Genomic DNA, 20,670 nt, shown 5'->3' with positions numbered 1-20,670 from the left:
CAAATGAATTTCATGGGCATCAATTCCAAGGAATATATATAAGTCATGTGATAAAATATCACCAAAGGTAATATAAAATCAATGTAAAAAATCCCAAGATTTTGAGGCCCGTGAACAAGAAAAGATTTCCAAAGAACAGGCTGTAGAGTACGGGGACGATGAATTTAGATTCATTATGAATATCCGTCATTGTCAAAATCATCATATAACATAATATATTATACAAGTTTTTAATAAACAATATCATGAGTGAAACATACCTCTTACAAATTAGTCCAGAGGTATTAAAACACTAGATGAAAATTCAAAATGGAACTTATATCTGAGATCTTTGAACAAGGGCAATGACAAGCTAGAACCGAAAATCTTTCGTATCATTTGAAAATGACTAGACATCATAACAGGAAGAAAAATGCAAATGTATCTGAAAATCAAGTGAATGATATTTTATCGAATTTGTTGTGTATCGTGATCTTGATGCATTCTTCTTTCTTCCACTGGTCAATAGCCAGACCTAATTTCCAGCCGATATACATCATAGTGCAGCATGCGGCTCCCAAGAAGACATTGAATCCTCAGTTTCTTTCATTTCCCTTGTTCTAGTCCAGGGACGCCTGGACCTGGGTGAGGTTGGGCTGGACCGGGTTCTCAGAGTTCCCGGTCAAGGAGGGCAAGATTTGGTTCACGGAATTCTTCACGCTCTCTATATTGTTTTTGAAATCTGCGTCCACCACAGTTGGAATTCTATCAACGGTGAAGAAATTTTTCTTGTGTAAATATGATCTCACTTCTTCCACTTGGTCAATGGCCGTGTCGGGAGGAATCACTACCAGCAAAACGTTATTATCCATTTTTTATCGGTTGAAAGAGTGAAAGCGGCGTCGATTGAAAGAATGGGATGTTGGAAAACTGGCGTTCAGATTAATCACGATTGATACCCGGTGCAGCGGAAGTTTAAAATTTTTAGTATGGAACAATTCCATAGTGTGGGTATCAACCATACGATTAAATTATTTGTGTGTGTAAAATTAAATAACTATTATTAAATTTTACCTTCAATCTCGAAGCGAGATTATTGGACACCACACAGATTTCTCTGCGCTTCTTGTATCTCCCTGGAACTGATGAACAAGCTTTCCTTCAATCAGGTCCACGAATGGAGGTTTAATCCCTCTGATAGATTGCACTAGAAAATCTATCAGAAGTTTTCTGCGAAGAGAATAACGAATTTGATTCGCTAATCCTGTCTGCAATTCAAAATCACAGACCGGAAAATCTCTGACAGAGAGAGGGAGGGGCGGCCGAATTTCTAGAGAGAGCTAGGGGTTTTTTTTTCGAAAACTGTCTCTCAAAATTATGACCAACTGTATGTAATTTCTGTACTGCAATAACTTATTTATAATGCAGGCCACTAACACCTTAGGGCCCATTAGTCATAAGTTGAGGCCCGACAAGCAAAGCCCGCATGTTCAGAAATTAATATAAAATTCATCGTGACTCCGATTGATAAACCGATTTTACCAATGTGCACAGAAACCATTTCTGCACATTTTAAAGTCAAGATAAATTTTCCTGAATCCGAATTCAGTGGTTTCCAAAAATGTACATCCCTATGTCATTTTAGGAAATCCTACTCCCTTACTCTTATTTAAGAAGTCCAACTTTTTTATTCATTAAATTTAACTCTTTAAATTTAACTATCTCAACGGGGATTAAAACTCCATTACACTGTGTGACCCTCAATGGTTCAGGGATACAGCTAGCCGTGGGCTCACAACTCCTTGTGACTCGGAACAACGATTTCCGACTTGCTCAACGAATCATGGTAAAGCGCCTAGCAACATCGCCCCATGATTCCCTAGGTATCACTGATAGTGCCTACAAGAACCAGTAGATTTTGGTTAGCGTACAGTACGGTCCCTTCATCCATATATCCCGATCGAATCAACAACCATTGGTATATCGAGAGTCGCTCAAGATTCGATAACTATGCAATACATCTTGAAGATCAAATTAGTGACATCGCATGTGCTACTAAGAAACCATTTCTTAAATCACATCAAGTACTCTGGCCAGAGATTCGTCACACTAATATCTCCTCAGATCGCATAGGATATCCACACTCGCAAGTATGTGGTGAATCCTTGACAACAATGCATCGACTCCTATATGTGTTGTAACTGTACCCAATCCCGACACCTGATGACCCCCATAGAGTCGGTAAACGAGTCAAAGCACAGTACTAGCATATAGAGTCTCCATGATGTTTCAAGTAGTAAGGACTAATGGTGTACAACCAAAACCGCGGACTTTATCCACTCGATAAGTGATAACCACTTGGAAAAGTCCGGATAGGGTAGTTCGATTATTCATCCTATGAATATCCATTTGCATGCTTCGAACATCTCCATGTTCCCTACCAATGAAACGTGGTACTCCGCATCGCAAATGCTAGTCTCAAACTCGAGCGATCCTTATCCTTATTATCGGACGGCTCAATCGACTAGGAACAGTTTAGAATATACAGTGACTATAAGATGTATTTCATGATAGACATCCCCATGTTCTACCACATCTTACATACACTATAGTATATTCAAGGTCTTTATCAAAACAACAATAGTATATCATAATATAACAATATGAAGAAAGATAAAGTCATTGCCATTAATAAAAGTGTAAATTACATTAAACAAAAGATCGTTTGTACAAAGAGTCATCAAAGCCATAGCCACAAGTTGGCTCACTGGGCACCCACTCTTTCAATCTCCCACTTGCCCTATAGCCAACTAGTCATACTACGTAGACCCATTGCTTCGCGATGTTTGTCAAACAATGGTCCTGGCAAGGGCTTAGTAAGCGGATCAGCGATATTGTCTGCAGAGGCCACTCGTTCGACAGTGATGTCTCCTCTTTCCACAATCTCCCGGATGATGTGGTATTTCCTCAGTACGTGTTTGGATCTTTGATGAGACCTTGGTTCCTTTGCTTGAGCAACGGCACCCGTGTTGTCACAGTACACCGGGACTGGACCAACAAATTCAGGAATGACGCCCAACTCTTGGACGAACTTCCTCATCCAAACGGCCTCTTTAGCAGCAGCTGATGCTGCAATGTATTCAGCCTCAGTGGTGGAATCCGCTGTGGTGTCCTGCTTGGAACTCTTCCAAGAGACAGCACCGCCATTGAGCATGAACACAAATCCAGAGGTTGACTTCGAGTCATCCACGTCACTTTGGAAGCTAGAGTCGGTATAGCCTTCCAATTTCAGATCTCGTCCTCCATATACCATGAACATATTCTTAGTCCTTCGTAAGTACTTAAGAATGTCCTTCACGGCTTTCCAATGCATTTGACCAGGATTAGCCTGATATCTGCTCGTGACACTCAGAGCAAATGCTACATCCGGTCTGGTAGATATCATCCCATACATGATACTACCTATAGCTGACGCATATGGTACATGTGTCATATTCTTTATCTCTGCATCAGTCTTGGGACACATAGACTTGGATAAAGAAACTCCATGACACATGGGTAGATGTCCTCTCTTGGACCCATCCATTGAAAACCGTTTCAATATGGTGTCGATGTAGGTTGATTGAGTGAGTCCTATCATTCTCTTAGATCTATCTCTATAGATCTGTATCCCAAGAATGTAGGATGCCTCACCCAAATCCTTCATCGAGAATCTACCTGATAACCATATCTTTGTTGACTGCAACATCCCTACATCATTCCCAATGAGTAGGATGTCATCAACATAAAGTACTAAGAATGTCACAGCATCCTTAACTACTTTCTTGTACACGCACGGTTCCTCCGGGTTCTTGATGAAACCAAAATCTTTTATTGTTTCATCAAATTTCTGGTTCCAACTTCTTGATGCTTGTTTTAGACCATAAATTGATCTCTGAAGCTTGCATACCTTATGCTCGCTTCCCATGGATGTGAACCCCTCCGGCTGCTTCATATAGATTTCTTCCTTAATGTCTCCATTAAGAAAAGCAGTCTTCACATCCATTTGCCATATCTCATAGTCATACCATGCAGCTATGGCAATAAGGATTCTTATGGACTTGAACATTGCAACTGGTGAAAAGGTTTCATCATAGTCAACTCCTTGTCTTTGAATGTAACCTTTCGCCACCAATCGCGCCTTGTAGGTCAATACCTTACCATCAGGCCCAAGCTTTCTCTTGTAGATCCATTTACACCCTATTGGAACAATTCCATCAGGAGGATCTACTAAAGACCAAACTTGGTTTGTATGCATTGAATCCAATTCAGACTGCATAGCTTCAAGCCATAAATTTGAATCCGCATCAGAAATTGCTTCCTTGAAGTTTCTTGGATCACATCCAATGTCGGGTTCATCTTGATCCCCTTCAAGAAGAAGACCATATCGAACAGGAGGTCTAGAAGTCCTCTCGGATCTTCTAGGTTCAGGCGTGTCCAGTAATGGTTCCTGAGGCGTAGGATCGTTATTTTGTATTTCGGGTTCTTCTCGAACTTCTTCGAGTTCCATCATCTCGCCTTTCTTATCCAATAAGAACTCCTTCTCCAAGAAGGTGGCATTCCTAGAAACAAACACCTTTGTTTCAGCAGGATAATAGAAATAATATCCGATTGAATTCTTCGGATACCCTACAAAATAACATAAGCTGGATCGACTATCCAACTTATCTCCCACTGTCTGCTTCACGTAAGCAGGACATCCCCAAATCCTTAAGTACGAATACTTAGGAGCTTTGCCATTCCATAACTCGTATGGTGTTTTGTCCACTGCTTTAGTGTGGACGTTGTTCAACAACATACCGCCGTTTCAAGCGCATAGCCCCAAAACGAAGGTGGAAGCTCAGTGAAGCTCATCATGGATCGAACCATGTCCAACAAAGTTCGATTACGACGCTCCGATACACCATTAAGCTGTGGTGTCATAGGAGGAGTCCACTGAGAGAGAATCCCATTCTCTTTTAGATAGTCCAAAAAATCGGTACTTAAGTATTCTCCCTCGATCCGATCGAAGTGCTTTAATACTTTTACCTAGCTTATTTTCTACTTCAGCCTTGAATTCTTTGAACTTTTCAAATGCTTCATACTTATATTTCATTAAATATAAATACCCATACCTTGAATAATCATCAGTAAAGGTAATGAAGTAGGTGTGGCCATGTTGAGTCCCAACTCTAAATGGACCACAAACATCTGTATGGATCAAATCCAACAGATTTTGACTACGCTCAGGTTTCCCCTTAAAAGGAGATTTAGTCATTTTCCCTTTTAGGCAGGATTCACAAGTAGGTAGAGAGTTAATTTCAGACATATCAAACATGCCCTCTCCCACTAGCTTGTTCATCCTCCTTGAGGAAATATGACCTAGTCTAGCGTGCCAAAGGTTTGCCGGGTTTTGACTATCGAGTTCCTTTTGTTTGTTGTCGCCGGTTTATCAACATAATTTATTGGAACGTCTTTTAGTTTTAAGTTGTATAGATCGTTTTCAAGTTGTCCATTTCCAATCAATCATTCATTCTTGTAAATATTGCAAATCCCATTCACAAAATTGCAAGAATAACCATCTCTATCAAGCATAGAAACAGAAATAATGTTTTTAATCAAATCTGGAACAAATAAAACATCTCTCAAAAAACTTAAAATTGTTCTGCAAAAATAAATGTCTCCTATAGCTTTGGATTTATCTCTGGAACCATTCCCGAGCCTTGACTGGGTCTCACCCATCCTTAGCCTATTACTTCTTGTCATCATTTGCAACTCATTGCAAATATGAGATCTACATCTGGTATCCAATACCCAAGAAGTAGTATTAAGAAAAACATTTTAATGTAAAACATACCCTTTGCAGTTCGCAACTGCTTGAGGTATTCCTTGCAGTTACGTTTCCAATGACCGGGTTTCTTGCAGTGATGGCAAACTTGTTTAGACTTGTCCAATTTTGCATGTAACATTTGGCCTTGAGATCATGGTCCAACCATTTCTCTAGTTCGGTCAACCTTTCGGCAGTTACATCAGCGGGGCTGTTTTCGGAGAATCCTTTTCTAACACTTTAGAAAATCTTTTCCGAACTTAGGACAATCTTAACTTATGGAATCATTCTGTATTGTTTGCGCCAGTAAGTTTGTTTTGTTGGAGAATAGAAACATGTGGATTACTGAGATGAAACAGACAATTATCGATGATTGTTTAATTAATTTACTAAGACATAAAATAGGCGAAATTTATTTTATGAATCTCACTCCCACTATTTTAACGATTTCACTACCCTCTAGTGAAAACGGGAAACTGTTTTCCTTAGTAAGAACATGGAGTCCAATTGACAAACTATGGTCCGAATAATATCAGCCAACCATAATTTTCAAAAGGTAGAGCCCAATTGCTTCCAAAGCAACCCCCATGTATTTACCTCATGTCCAATAAGGGCCCAATAATATGACGCCGTTTATAGTGACATGTCAAGATGACTCATCAATATTAAGTTGTGATGGACGGTCGCCATGTGGATCCCCAATAATATGAGCCGATCCCATGGGAGTTCCACCCAACTTACAACATGTGTCGATCCAATGTACAGCTTTCCGACGGACGGCCCCCCCCAATAATATGAGCCGGACTGTATCCGCGGGTAGCATCACATACATTGACCGTTGATGGAAGGTAGGAACATTTAAACAAATTTAAATTTCCTTTATTTATCTTGATATCAATTTTAAATCATATTTAAAATGAGAGATTTTTAATTATGAAAATTTGTCTCATCATTTTTCAATTTATTGTATGCTTGCCGGATTCATACAATTATGTCTAAAACATGCATACAATCATAATATCATATTATATATAGGATGATCGATTCCATTTCTAATTGACTCGTGGTTGCCAATCACGAGTCTTAGTCCAATCCTAGGTAATATGCAGTATGCAATGCAATCCTATTACATTAGCTTCCAATTTACATTTCTTCGTCTTTATTGTCTGCTGGGCCCACCATCTTCAAATCTTGATCTCCCACTAAATCTAATGTATTTACAATAAATAGCAATGACAAGTAGGGGATACATTTTAGGGGTGGGAACGGGCCATAAACCAAGCCCACTTTTATTACATATGACATTCATATTGGGCCATAAACCAGACCCATTAATAAAACCAACAACAATAAAACAAATGTAAATTCCTAACATACACCTACAAAATTGGTCATGGCAATCGATCATCCTTATCCAATACATTTAATTCAAAATTAATTTATTGGATATCATGCATATGGCAATTTAAATTTAAACAGGATAAAATCATATTTTATATATAAAATCATATTTTACATATAAAATCATATTTTACCTTTTATTAAATAAAATCATATTTTATCTACAGAATCTAATTTTATAGATAAAATCATATTTTACTTAATATATACATAAGATCAAATCTTATCATCAATTGTACCAAAAATAATTGATTTCAAAATTCAATTTAAGGATAAAATATTAAAATTTTCCAAAAATTCAAATTTATCCAAAAATCAATTTTAAAATTTTCGGACTCGAACAATTCGATCCGATGCCTCGTGAACCAATCAAAAACAATTTGATTTGATTTGCTAATCCTGTCTGCAATTCAAAATCACAGACCGGAAAATCTCTGACAGAGAGAGGGAGGGGCGGCCGAATTTCTAGAGAGAGCTAGGGGTTTTTTTTTCGAAAACTGTCTCTCAAAATTATGACCAACTGTATGTAATTTTTGTACTGCAATAACTTATTTATAATGCAGGCCACTAACACCTTAGGGCCCATTAGTCATAAGTTGAGGCCCGACAAGCAAAGCCCGCATGTTCAGAAATTAATATAAAATTCATCGTGACTCCGATTGATAAACCGATTTTACCAATGTGCACAGAAACCATTTCTGCACATTTTAAAGTCAAGATAAATTTTCCTGAATCCGAATTCAGTGGTTTCCAAAAATGTACATCCCTATGTCATTTTAGGAAATCCTACTCCCTTACTCTTATTTAAGAAGTCCAACTTCTTTATTCATTAAATTTAACTCTTTAAAATTTAACTATCTCAACGGGGATTAAAACTCCATTACACTGTGTGACCCTCAATGGTTCAGGGATACAGCTAGCCGTGGGCTCACAACTCCTTGTGACTCGGAACAACGATTTCCGACTTGCCCAACGAATCATGGTAAAGCGCCTAGCAACATCGCCCCATGATTCCCTAGGTATCACTGATAGTGCCTACAAGAACCAGTAGATTTGGTTAGCGTACAGTACGGTCCCTTCATCCATATATCCCGATCGAATCAACAACCATTGGTATATCGAGAGTCGCTCAAGATTCGATAACTATGCAATACATCTTGAAGATCAAATTAGTGACATCGCATGTGCTACTAAGAAACCATTTCTTAAATCACATCAAGTACTCTGGCCAGAGATTCGTCACACTAATATCTCCTCAGATCGCATAGGATATCCACACTCGCAAGTATGTGGTGAATCCTTGACAACAATGCATCGACTCCTATATGTGTTGTAACTGTACCCAATCCCGACACCTGATGACCCCCATAGAGTCGGTAAACGAGTCAAAGCACAGTACTAGCATATAGAGTCTCCATGATGTTTCAAGTAGTAAGGACTAATGGTGTACAACCAAAACCGCGGACTTTATCCACTCGATAAGTGATAACCACTTGGAAAAGTCCGGATAGGGTAGTTCGATTATTCATCCTTATGAATATCCATTTGCATGCTTCGAACATCTCCATGTTCCCTACCAATGAAACGTGGTTACTCCGCATCGCAAATGCTAGTCTCAAACTCGAGCGATCCTTATCCTTATTATCGGACGGCTCAATCGACTAGGAACAGTTTAGAATATACAGTGACTATAAGATGTATTTCATGATAGACATCCCCATGTTCTACCACATCTTACATACACTATAGTATATTCAAGGTCTTTATCAAAACAACAATAGTATATCATAATATAACAATATGAAGAAAGATAAAGTCATTGCCATTAATAAAAGTGTAAATTACATTAAACAAAAGATCGTTTGTACAAAGAGTCATCAAAGCCCATAGCCACAAGTTGGCTCACTGGGCACCCACTCTTTCATGGGAAGAGGAGGGGAGTGGGGAGGGGAGGGGGCCGGAGAGGGCTCTTCTATACTCCACCTGGTTAATTCCAGCCCTGTGAATCTTGACCAAATTTTTTCTCCACTACTCTCTCTCATAATGGTGAAGAGCATTTTACAGAAATCCACAAAATTAAAGAAGAAGAAATGGGATGAAAACAAAATTCCAGAAACAATTACGAAATTTCATTCCTCAACAAAATGATCAAATTTATGGATGACAATGGGGCGTTCAAACCCGATCCTCATACCCGCCCCGATCCCCATTATTTTTTTATCGAGATTCCCCATACCTATCCCCACGGGGACAAAGTCCTCATCCCATACTCATACCCGAAAATATATATAAACTATATTATAAATAAATTTTATTATAAATATATATATATATATATATATAATATATATATATATATATATGAATTAGCAAATTTTATTATATAAAAATATAAAAATTATTATTCAATTTTATAATAAAATACCTAAAATATTTTGGGTCAAATTTTTTATTATAATATTAACTTTTAAAATTAATAAAAATATTTTAAATACAAAATAATTCTATAAATAAAAATTATTATTTTAAAGAAAATACTATGTATAAAAAATTTATTAAATTATATATTGTTTCTAAATTTATCAAAAGAAATAATATATATAGGCTAATATAAATATTTTATATATGTACGTAATATGAATGCGATTCAAATAATATTTTTATGTTATAAAAAACTACCTTATCATAAACGAATGTATTATATAATGTATAAAAATATATATAAACAAAATAATAATGATACTTTTAATTTTAATTTTTTTATAATATTTTAGATTTAATAAAATTTGATAATTAAAATATGTGTATATTATTATTATAATAATTATTATTATCGGGCGAGTTCGGGGATAAGGATAACATCCCCATACCCGCCCCAATATGTTTTGGGGATTTTTAAAAATCTCCGAATCCGAACCGATACTCTAAAATACTCCCCTGAACCCGCCCCATTTCGAAGTTTCCCCGCTGATATCCGAACCCGCGGAAAAAATTATCATCCCTAATCAATTAATGTCGTGAACAAAAAAAAAATCAAGAAAATTATCTACACACCGAGCTTCCTCCGATCTCTGAAAATTTTTCAAACGAGATAACAAAATAAAACGCCAAAAATATAAATTTCAAACACCATGTGCTCCTAAGAAACACAAATCTTTGTCTGCAATGGTTTAGGTTGGGGGTATTGATGGAAAGTGATAAAATGATAGAAAGAAAGATGACTAATACATGGGGGTGTCAGAGGTTTATTTTACCCTCGTTTATACAACTTAGTCATTTCTAGGTAACATTAGATAGGTTTGTTTAAAAATAAACCAACCGAGGGATTATCACCATTTGTAACCCACAACCTTAGCTAATATGAGGTACCAATTAAGAGAAAAAGATATGCCACGCAAAATTAATTTCACGGGCATCAATTCCAAGGAAGATAGATAAGTCATGTGATAGAATATCACCAAAGATAATATAAAGTCAATGTAAAAAATCCCAAGATTTTGAGGCCCGTGAACAAGAAAAGATTTCCAAAGAACAGGCTGTAGAGTACGGGGACGATGAATTTAGATTCATTATGAATACCCGTCATTGTCAAAATCATCATATAACATAATATATTTCACAAGTTTTTAATAACAATATCATGAGTGAAACATACCTCTTACAAATTAGTCCAGAGGTATTAAAACACTAGATGAAAATTCAAAATGGAACTTATATTTGAGATCTTTGAACAAGGGCAATGACAAGCTAGAACACGAAAATCTTTCGTATCATTTGAAAATGACTAGACATCATAACAGGAAGAAAAATGCAAATGTATCTGAAAATCAAGTGAATGATATTTTATCGAATTTGTTGTGTTATCGTGATCTTGATGCATTCTTCTTTTCTTCCACTGGTCAATAGCCAGACCTAATTTCCAGCCGATATACATCATAGTGCAGCATGCGGCTCCCAAGAAGACATTGAATCCTCAGTTTCTTTCATTTCCCTGTTCTAGTCCAGGGACGCCTGGACCTGGGTGAGGTTGGGCTGGACCGGGTTCTCAGAGTTCCCGGTCAAGGAGGGCAAGATTTGGTTCACGGAATTCTTCACGCTCTCTATATTGTTTTTGAAATCTGCGTCCACCACAGTTGGAATTCTATCAACGGTGAAGAAATTTTTCTTGTGTAAATATGATCTCACTTCTTCCACTTGGTCAATGGCCGTGTCGGGAGGAATCACTACCAGCAAAACGTTATTATCCATTTTTGATCGGTTGAAAGAGTGAAAGCGGCGTCGATTGAAAGAATGGGAAGAGGAGGGGAGTGGGGAGGGGGCCGGAGAGGGCTCTTCTATACTCCACCTGGTTAATTCCAGCCCTGTGAATCTTGACCAAATTTTTTCTCCACTACTCTCTCTCATTATGGTGAAGAGCATTTTACAGAAATCCACAAAATTAAAGAAGAAGAAATGGGATGAAAACAAAATTCCAGAAACAATTACGAAATTTCATTCCTCAACAAAATGATCAAATTTATGGATGACAATGGGGCGTTCAAACCCGATCCTCATACCCGCCCCGATCCCCATTATTTTTTTATCGGAGATTCCCCATACCTATCCCCACGGGGACAAAAGTCCTCATCCCATACTCATACCCGAAAATATATATATAACTATATTATAAATAAATTTTATTATATATATATATATATATATATATATTAGTAGCAATTTTATTATATAAAAATATAAAAATTATTATTCAATTTTATAATAAAATACCTAAATATTTTGGGTCAAATTTTTTTATTATAATATTAACTTTTAAAATTAATAAAAATATTTTAAATACAAAATATTCTATAAATAAAAATTATTATTTTAAAGAAAATACTATGTATAAAAAATTTATTAAATTATATATTGTTTCTAAATTTATCAAAAGAAATAATATATAGGCTAATATAAATATTTTATATATGTACGTATTATGAATGCGATTCAAATAATATTTTTATGTTATAAAAAACTACCTTATCATAAACGAATGTATTATATATAATGTATAAAAATATATATAAACAAAATAATAATGATACTTTTAATTTTAATTTTTTTATAATATTTTAGATTTAATAAAATTTGATAATTAAAATATGTGTATATTATTATTATAATAATTATTATTATCGGGCGAGTTCGGGGGATAAGGATAACATCCCCATACCCGCCCCAATATGTTTTGGGGATTTTTAAAAATCTCCGAATCCGAACCGATACTCTAAAATACTCCCCTGAACCCGCCCCATTTCGAAGTTTCCCCGCTGATATCCGAACCCGCGGAAAAAATTATCATCCCTAATCAATTAATGTCGTGAACAAAAAAAAAATCAAGAAAATTATCTACACACCGAGCTTCCTCCGATCTCTGAAAATTTTTCAAACGAGATAACAAAATAAAACGCCAAAAATATAAATTTCAAACACCATGTGCTCCTAAGAAACACAAATCTTTGTCTGCAATGGTTTAGGTTGGGGGTATTGATGGAAAGTGATAAAATGATAGAAAGAAAGATGACTAATACATGGGGGTGTCAGAGGTTTATTTTACCCTCGTATATACAACTTAGTCATTTCTAGGTAACATTAGATAGGTTTGTTTAAAAATAAACCAAACGAGGGATTATCACCATTTGTAACCCACAACCTTAGCTAATATGAAGGTACCAATTAAGAGAAAAAGATATGCCACGCAAATTAATTTCACGAGCATCAAATCCAAGGAAGATAGATAAGTCATGTGATAGAATATCACCAAAGATAATATAAAGTCAATGTAAAAAATCCCAAGATTTTGAGGCCCGTGAACAAGAAAAGATTTCCAAAGAACAGACTGTAGAGTACGGGGACGATGAATTTAGATTCATTATGAATATACGTACTTGTCAAAATCATCATATAACATAATATATTACACAAGTTTTTAATAAACAATATCTGGAGTGAAACATACCTCTTACAAATTAGTCCAAAGGTATTAAAACACTAGATGAAAATTCAAAATGAAACTTATATTTGAGATCTTTGAACAAGGGCAATGACAAGCTAGAACCGAAACACTTTCGTATCATTTGAAAATGACTAGACATCATAACAACAGGAAAAAAATGCAAATGTACCTGAAAATCAATTCAATGATATTTTATCGAATTTGTTGTGTATCGTGATCTTGATGCATTCTTCTTTCTTCCACTGGTCAATAGCCAGACCTAATTTCCAGCCGATATACATCATAGTGCAGAATGCGGCTCCCAAGAAGGCATTGAATCCTCAGTTTCTTTTCATTTCCCTTGTTCTAGTCCAGGGACGCCTGGACCTGGGTGAGGTTGGGCTGGACCGGGTTCTCAGAGTTCCCGGTCAAGGAGGGCAAGATTTGGTTCACGGAATTCTTCACGCTCTCTATATTGTTCTTGAAATCTGCGTCCACCACAGTTGGAATTCTATCAACGGTGAAGAAATTTTTATTGTGTAGATATGATCTCACTTCTTCCACTTGGTCAATGGCCGTGCCGGGAGGAATCACTACCAGCAAAACATTATTATCCATTTTTGATCGGTTGAAAGAGTGAAAGCAGCGTCGATTAAAAGAATGGGAAGAGGAGGGGAGCGGGGAGGGGGCTAGAGAGGGCTCTTCTATACTCCACCTGGTTAATTCCAGCCCGTTGAATCTTGACCAAATTTTTTCTCCACTACTCTCTCTCATGATGGTGAAGAGTTTTTTACAGAAATCCCCAAAATTAAAAAAGAAGAAATGGGATGAAAACAAAATTCCAGAAACAATTACGAAATTTCATTCCTCAACAAAATGATCAAATTTATGGATGACAATGGGGCATTCAAACCCGATCCTCATACCCGCCCCGATCCCCATTATTTTTTTATCGAAGATTTCCCATACCTATCCCCACGGGAAACAAGTCCCCATCCCATACTCATACTCGAAAATATATATATAACTATATTATAAATAAATTTTATTATATATATATATATATATATGAATTAGTAAAATTTATTATATAAGAATATAAAAATTATTATTCAATTTTATAATAAAATACCTAAAATATTTTGGGTCAAATTTTTTATTATAATATTAAGTTTTAAAATTATTAAAAATATTTCTATAAATAAAAATTATTATTTTAAAGAAAATACTATGTATAAAAAATTTATTACGATTATATATTGTTTCTAAATTTATCAAAATAAATAATATATAGACTAATATAAATACTTTATATGTGTACGTAACATGAATGAGATTCAAATAATATTTTTATGTTATAAAAAACTACCCTATCATAAACGAATTTATTATATAAAATGTATAAAAAAATATATAAACAAAATAATAATGATACTTTTACTTTTAAATTTTTTTATAATATTTTAGATTTAATAAAATTTGATAATTAAAATATTTTATATTATTATTATTATAATTATTATTATCGGGCGAGTTCGGGGATGGGCATAGCATCCTCATACCCGCCCCAATATGTTTTGGGATTTTTAAAAATCTCCGAACCCGAACCGATACTCTAAAATATCCCCTGAACCCGCCCCATTACGAAGTTTCCCCGCGGATATCTGAACCCGCGGGAAAAAATTATCATCCCTAATCAATTAATGTCATGAACAAAAAAAAGCAAGAAAATTATCTACACCGAGCTTCATCCGATCTCTGAAAATTTCTCAAACAAGATAACAAAATAAAATGCCAGAAATATAAATTTCAAACACCATGTGCTCCTAAGTAACACAAATCTTTGTCTGCAATGGTTTAGGTTGGGGGTATTGATGGAAAGTGATAAAATGATAGAAAGAAAGATGGCTAATACATGGGGGTGTCAGAGGTTTATTTAACCCTCGTTTATACAAATTAGTCATTTCTAGGTAACATTAGATAGGTTTGTTTAAAAATAAACCAACCGAGGGATTATCACCATTTGTAACCCACAACCTTAGCTAATATGAGGTACCAATTAACAGAAAAATATATGCCACACAAAATGAATTTCATGGGCATCAATTCCAAGGAATATATATAAGTCATGTGATAAAATATCACCAAAGGTAATATAAAATCAATGTAAAAAATCCCAAGATTTTGAGGCCCGTGAACAAGAAAAGATTTCCAAAGAACAGGCTGTAGAGTACGGGGACGATGAATTTAGATTCATTATGAATATCCGTCATTGTCAAAATCATCATATAACATAATATATTACACAAGTTTTTAATAAACAATATCATGAATGAAACATACCTCTTACAAATTAGTCCAGAGGCATTAAAACACTAGATGAAAATTCAAAATGGAACTTATATTTGAGATCTTTGAACAAGGGCAATGACAAGCTAGAACCGAAAATCTTTCGTATCATTTGAAAATGACTAGACATCATAACAGGAAGAAAAATGCAAATGTATCTGAAAATCAAGTGAATGATATTTTATCGAATTTGTTGTGTATCGTGATCTTGATGCATTCTTCTTTCTTCCACTGGTCAATAGCCAGACCTAATTTGCAGCCGATATACATCATAGTGCAGCATGCGTCTCCCAAGAAGACATTGAATCCTCAGTTTCTTTCATTTCCCTTGTTCTAGTCCAGGGACGCCTGGACCTGGGTGAGGTTGGGCTGGACTGGGTTCTCAGAGTTCCCGGTCAAGGAGGGCAAGATTTGGTTCACGGAATTCTTCACGCTCTCTATATTGTTTTTGAAATCTGCGTCCACCACAGTTGGAATTCTATCAACGGTGAAGAAATTTTTCTTGTGTAAATATGATCTCACTTCTTCCACTTGGTCAATGGCCGTGTCGGGAGGAATCACTACCAGCAAAACGTTATTATCCATTTTTGATCGGTTGAAAGAGTGAAAGCGGGTCGATTGAAAGAATGGGAAGAGGAGGGGAGTGGGGAGGGGGCCGGAGAGGGCTCTTCTATACTCCACCTGGTTAATTCCAGCCCTGTGAATCTTGACCAAATTTTTTCTCCACTACTCTCTCTCATTATGGTGAAGAGCATTTTACAGAAATCCACAAAATTAAAGAAGAAGAAATGGGATGAAAACAAAATTCCAGAAACAATTACGAAATTTCATTCCTCAACAAAATGATCAAATTTATGGATGACAATGGGGCGTTCAAACCCGATCCTCATACCCGCCCCGATCCCCATTATTTTTTTATCGGAGATTCCCCATACCTATCCCCACGGGGACAAAGTCCTCATCCCATACTCATACCCGAAAATATATATATAACTATATTATAAATAAATTTTATTATAATATATATATATATATATATATGAATTAGCAAATTTTATTATATAAAAATATAAAAATTATTATTCAATTTTATAATAAAATACCTAAAATATTTTGGGTCAAATTTTTTATTATAATATTAACTTTTAAAATTAATAAAAATATTTTAAATACAAAATATTTCTATAAATAAAAATTATTATTTTAAAGAAAATACTATGTATAAAAAATTTATTAAATTATATATTGTTTCTAAATTTATCAAAAGAAATAATATATATAGGCTAATATAAATATTTTATATATGTACGTAATATGAATGCGATTCAAATAATATTTTTATGTTATAAAAAACTACCTTATCATAAACGAATGTATTATATATAATGTATAAAAATATATATAAACAAAATATAATGATACTTTTAATTTTAATTTTTTTATAATATTTTAGATTTAATAAAATTTGATAATTAAAATATGTGTATATTATTATTATAATTAATTATTATCGGGCGAGATCGGGGATGAGGATAACATCCCCATACCCGCCCCAATATGTTTTGGGAATTTTTAAAAATCTCCGAATCCGAACCGATACTCTAAAATACTCCCCTGAACCCGCCCCATTTCGAAGTTTCCCCGCTGATATCCGAACCCGCGGGAAAAATTATCATCCCTAATATATTAATGTCGTGAACAAAAAAAAAATCAAGAAAATTATCTACACACCGAGCTTCCTCCGATCTCTGAAAATTTTTCAAACGAGATAACAAAATAAAACGCCAAAAATATAAATTTCAAACACCATGTGCTCCTAAGAAACACAAATCTTTGTCTGCAATGGTTTAGGTTGGGGGTATTGATGGAAAGTGATAAAATGATAGAAAGAAAAATGACTAATACATGGGGGTGTCAGAGGTTTATTTTACCCTCGTTTATACAACTTAGTCATTTCTAGGTAACATTAGATAGGTTTGTTTAAAAATAAACCAACCGAGGGATTATCACCATTTGTAACCCACAACCTTAGCTAATATGAGGTACCAATTAAGAGAAAAAGATATGCCACGCAAATTAATTTCACGGGCATCAATTCCAAGGAAGATAGATAAGTCATGTGATAGAATATCACCAAATATAATATAAAGTCAATGTAAAAAATCCCATGATTTTGAAGCCCGTGAACAAGAAAAGATATCCAAAGAACAGACTGTAGAGTACGGGGACGATGAATTTAGATTCATTATGAATATACGTACTTGTCAAAATCATCATATAACATAATATATTACACAAGTTTTTAATAAACAATATCTGGAGTGTAACATACCTCTTACAAATTAGTCCAAAGGTATTAAAACACTAGATGAAAATTCAAAATGAAACTTATATTTGAGATCTTTGAACAAGGGCAATGACAAGCTAGAACCGAAACACTTTCGTATCATTTGAAAATGACTAGACATCATAACAACAGGAAGAAAAATGCAAATGTACCTGAAAATCAATTCAATGATATTTTATCGAATTTGTTGTGTATCGTGATCTTGATGCATTCTTCTTTCTTCCACTGGTCAATAGCCAGACCTAATTTCCAGCCGATATACATCATAGTGCAGAATGCGGCTCCCAAGAAGGCATTGAATCCTCAGTTTCTTTTCATTTCCCTTGTTCTAGTCCAGGGACGCCTGGACCTGGGTGAGGTTGGGCTGGACCGGGTTCTCAGAGTTCCCGGTCAAGGAGGGCAAGATTTGGTTCACGGAATTCTTCACGCTCTCTATATTGTTTTTGAAATCTGCGTCCACCACAGTTGGAATTCTATCAACGGTGAAGAAATTTTTTATTGTGTAGATATTATCTCACTTCTTCCACTTGGTCAATGGCCGTGCCGGGAGGAATCACTACCAGCAAAACGTTATTATCCATTTTTGATCGGTTGAAAGAGTGAAAGCAGCGTCGATTAAAAGAATGGGAAGAGGAGGGGGGGGGGGGCTAGAGAGGGCTCTTCTATACTCCACCTGGTTAATTCCAGCCCGTTGAATCTTGACCAAATTTTTTCTCCACTACACTCTCTCATGGTGAAGAGCATTTTACAGAAATCCCCAAAATTAAAAAAGAAGAAATGGGATGAAAACAAAATTCCAGAAACAATTACGAAATTTCATTCCTCAACAAAATGATCAAATTTATGGATGACAATGGAGCATTCAAACCCGATCTTCATACCCGCCCCGATCCCCATTATTTTTTTATCGAAGATTTCGCATACCTATCCCCACGGGAAACAAGTCCCCATCCCATACTCATACTCGAAAATATATATATAACTATATTATAAATAAATTTTATTATAATATATATATATATATATGAATTAGTAAATTTTATTATATAAGAATATAAAAATTATTATTCAATTTTATAATAAAATACCTAACATATTTTGGGTCAAATTTTTTATTATAATATTAACTTTTAAAATTATTAAAAATATTTCTATAAATAAAAATTATTATTTTAAAGAAAATACTATGTATAAAAAATTTATTACGATTATATATTGTTTCTAAATTTATCAAAATAAATAATATATAGACTAATATAAATACTTTTTATGTGTACGTAACATGAATGCGATTCAAATAATATTTTTATATTATAAAAAACTACCTTATCATAAAAGAATGTATTATATATAATGTATAAAAAAATATATAAACAAAATAATAATGATACTTTTACTTTTAAATTTTTTTATAATATTTTAGATTTAATAAAATTTGATAATTAAAATATTTGTATATTATTATTATTATAATTATTATTATCGGGCGGGTTCGGGGATGGGGATAGCAACCCCATACCCGCCCCAATATGTTTTGGGGATTTTTAAAAATCTTCGAACCCGAACCGATACTCTAAAATACTCCCCTGAACCCGCCCCATTTTGAAGTTTCCCCGCGAATATCCGAACCCGCGGGAAAAATTATCATCCCTAATCAATTAATGTCGTGAACAAAAAAAAAGCAAGAAAATTATCTACACATCGAGCTTCCTCCGATCTCTGAAAATTTCTCAAACGAGATAACAAAATAAAATGCCAGAAATATAAATTTCAAACACCATGTGCTCCTAAGTAACACAAATCTTTGTCTGCAATGGTTTAGGTTGGGGGTATTGATGGAAAGTGATAAAATGATAGAAAGAAAGATGGCTAATACATGGGGGTGTCAGATGTTTATTTAACCCTCGTTTATACAACTTAGTCATTTCTAGGTAACATTAGATAGGTTTGTTTAAAAATAAACCAACCGAGGGATTATCACCATTTGTAACCCACAACCTTAGCTAATATGAGGTACCGATTAAAAGAAAAATATATGCCACGCAAATGAATTTCATGGGCATCAATTCCAAGGAATATATATAAGTCATGTGATAAAATATCACCAAAAGTAATATAAAATCAATGTAAAAAATCCCAAGATTTTGAGGCCCGTGAACAAGAAAAGATTTCCAAAGAACAGGCTGTAGAGTACGGGGACGATGAATTTAGATTCATTATGAATATCCGTCATTGTCAAAATCATCATATAACATAATATATTACACAAGTTTTTAATAAACAATATCATGAGTGAAACATACCTCTTACAAATTAGTCCAGAGGTATTAAAACACTAGAAGAAAATTCAAAATGGAACTTATATTTGAGATCTTTGAACAAGGGCAATGACAAGCTAGAACCGAAAATCTTTCGTATCATTTGAAAATGACTAGACATCATAACAACAGGAAGAAAAATGCAAATGTATCTGAAAATCAAGTGAATGATATTTTATCGAATTTGTTGTGTATCGTGATCTTGATGCATTCTTCTTTCTTCCACTGGTCAATAGCCAGACCTAATTTACAGCCGATATACATCATAGTGCAGCATGCGGCTCCCAAGAAGACATTGAATCCTCAGTTTCTTTCATTTCCCTTGTTCTAGTCCAGGGACGCCTGGACCTGGGTGAGGTTGGGCTGGACCGGGTTCTCAGAGTTCCCGGTCAAGGAGGGCAAGATTTGGTTCACGGAATTCTTCACGCTCTCTATATTGTTTTTGAAATCTGCGTCC

This window comes from Henckelia pumila, chromosome 2 (genome assembly GCF_033568475.1).
Source record: "Henckelia pumila isolate YLH828 chromosome 2, ASM3356847v2, whole genome shotgun sequence".
NCBI classification, from domain to species: domain Eukaryota; kingdom Viridiplantae; phylum Streptophyta; class Magnoliopsida; order Lamiales; family Gesneriaceae; genus Henckelia; species Henckelia pumila.
Note: the sequence above shows the minus strand (reverse complement) of the source record.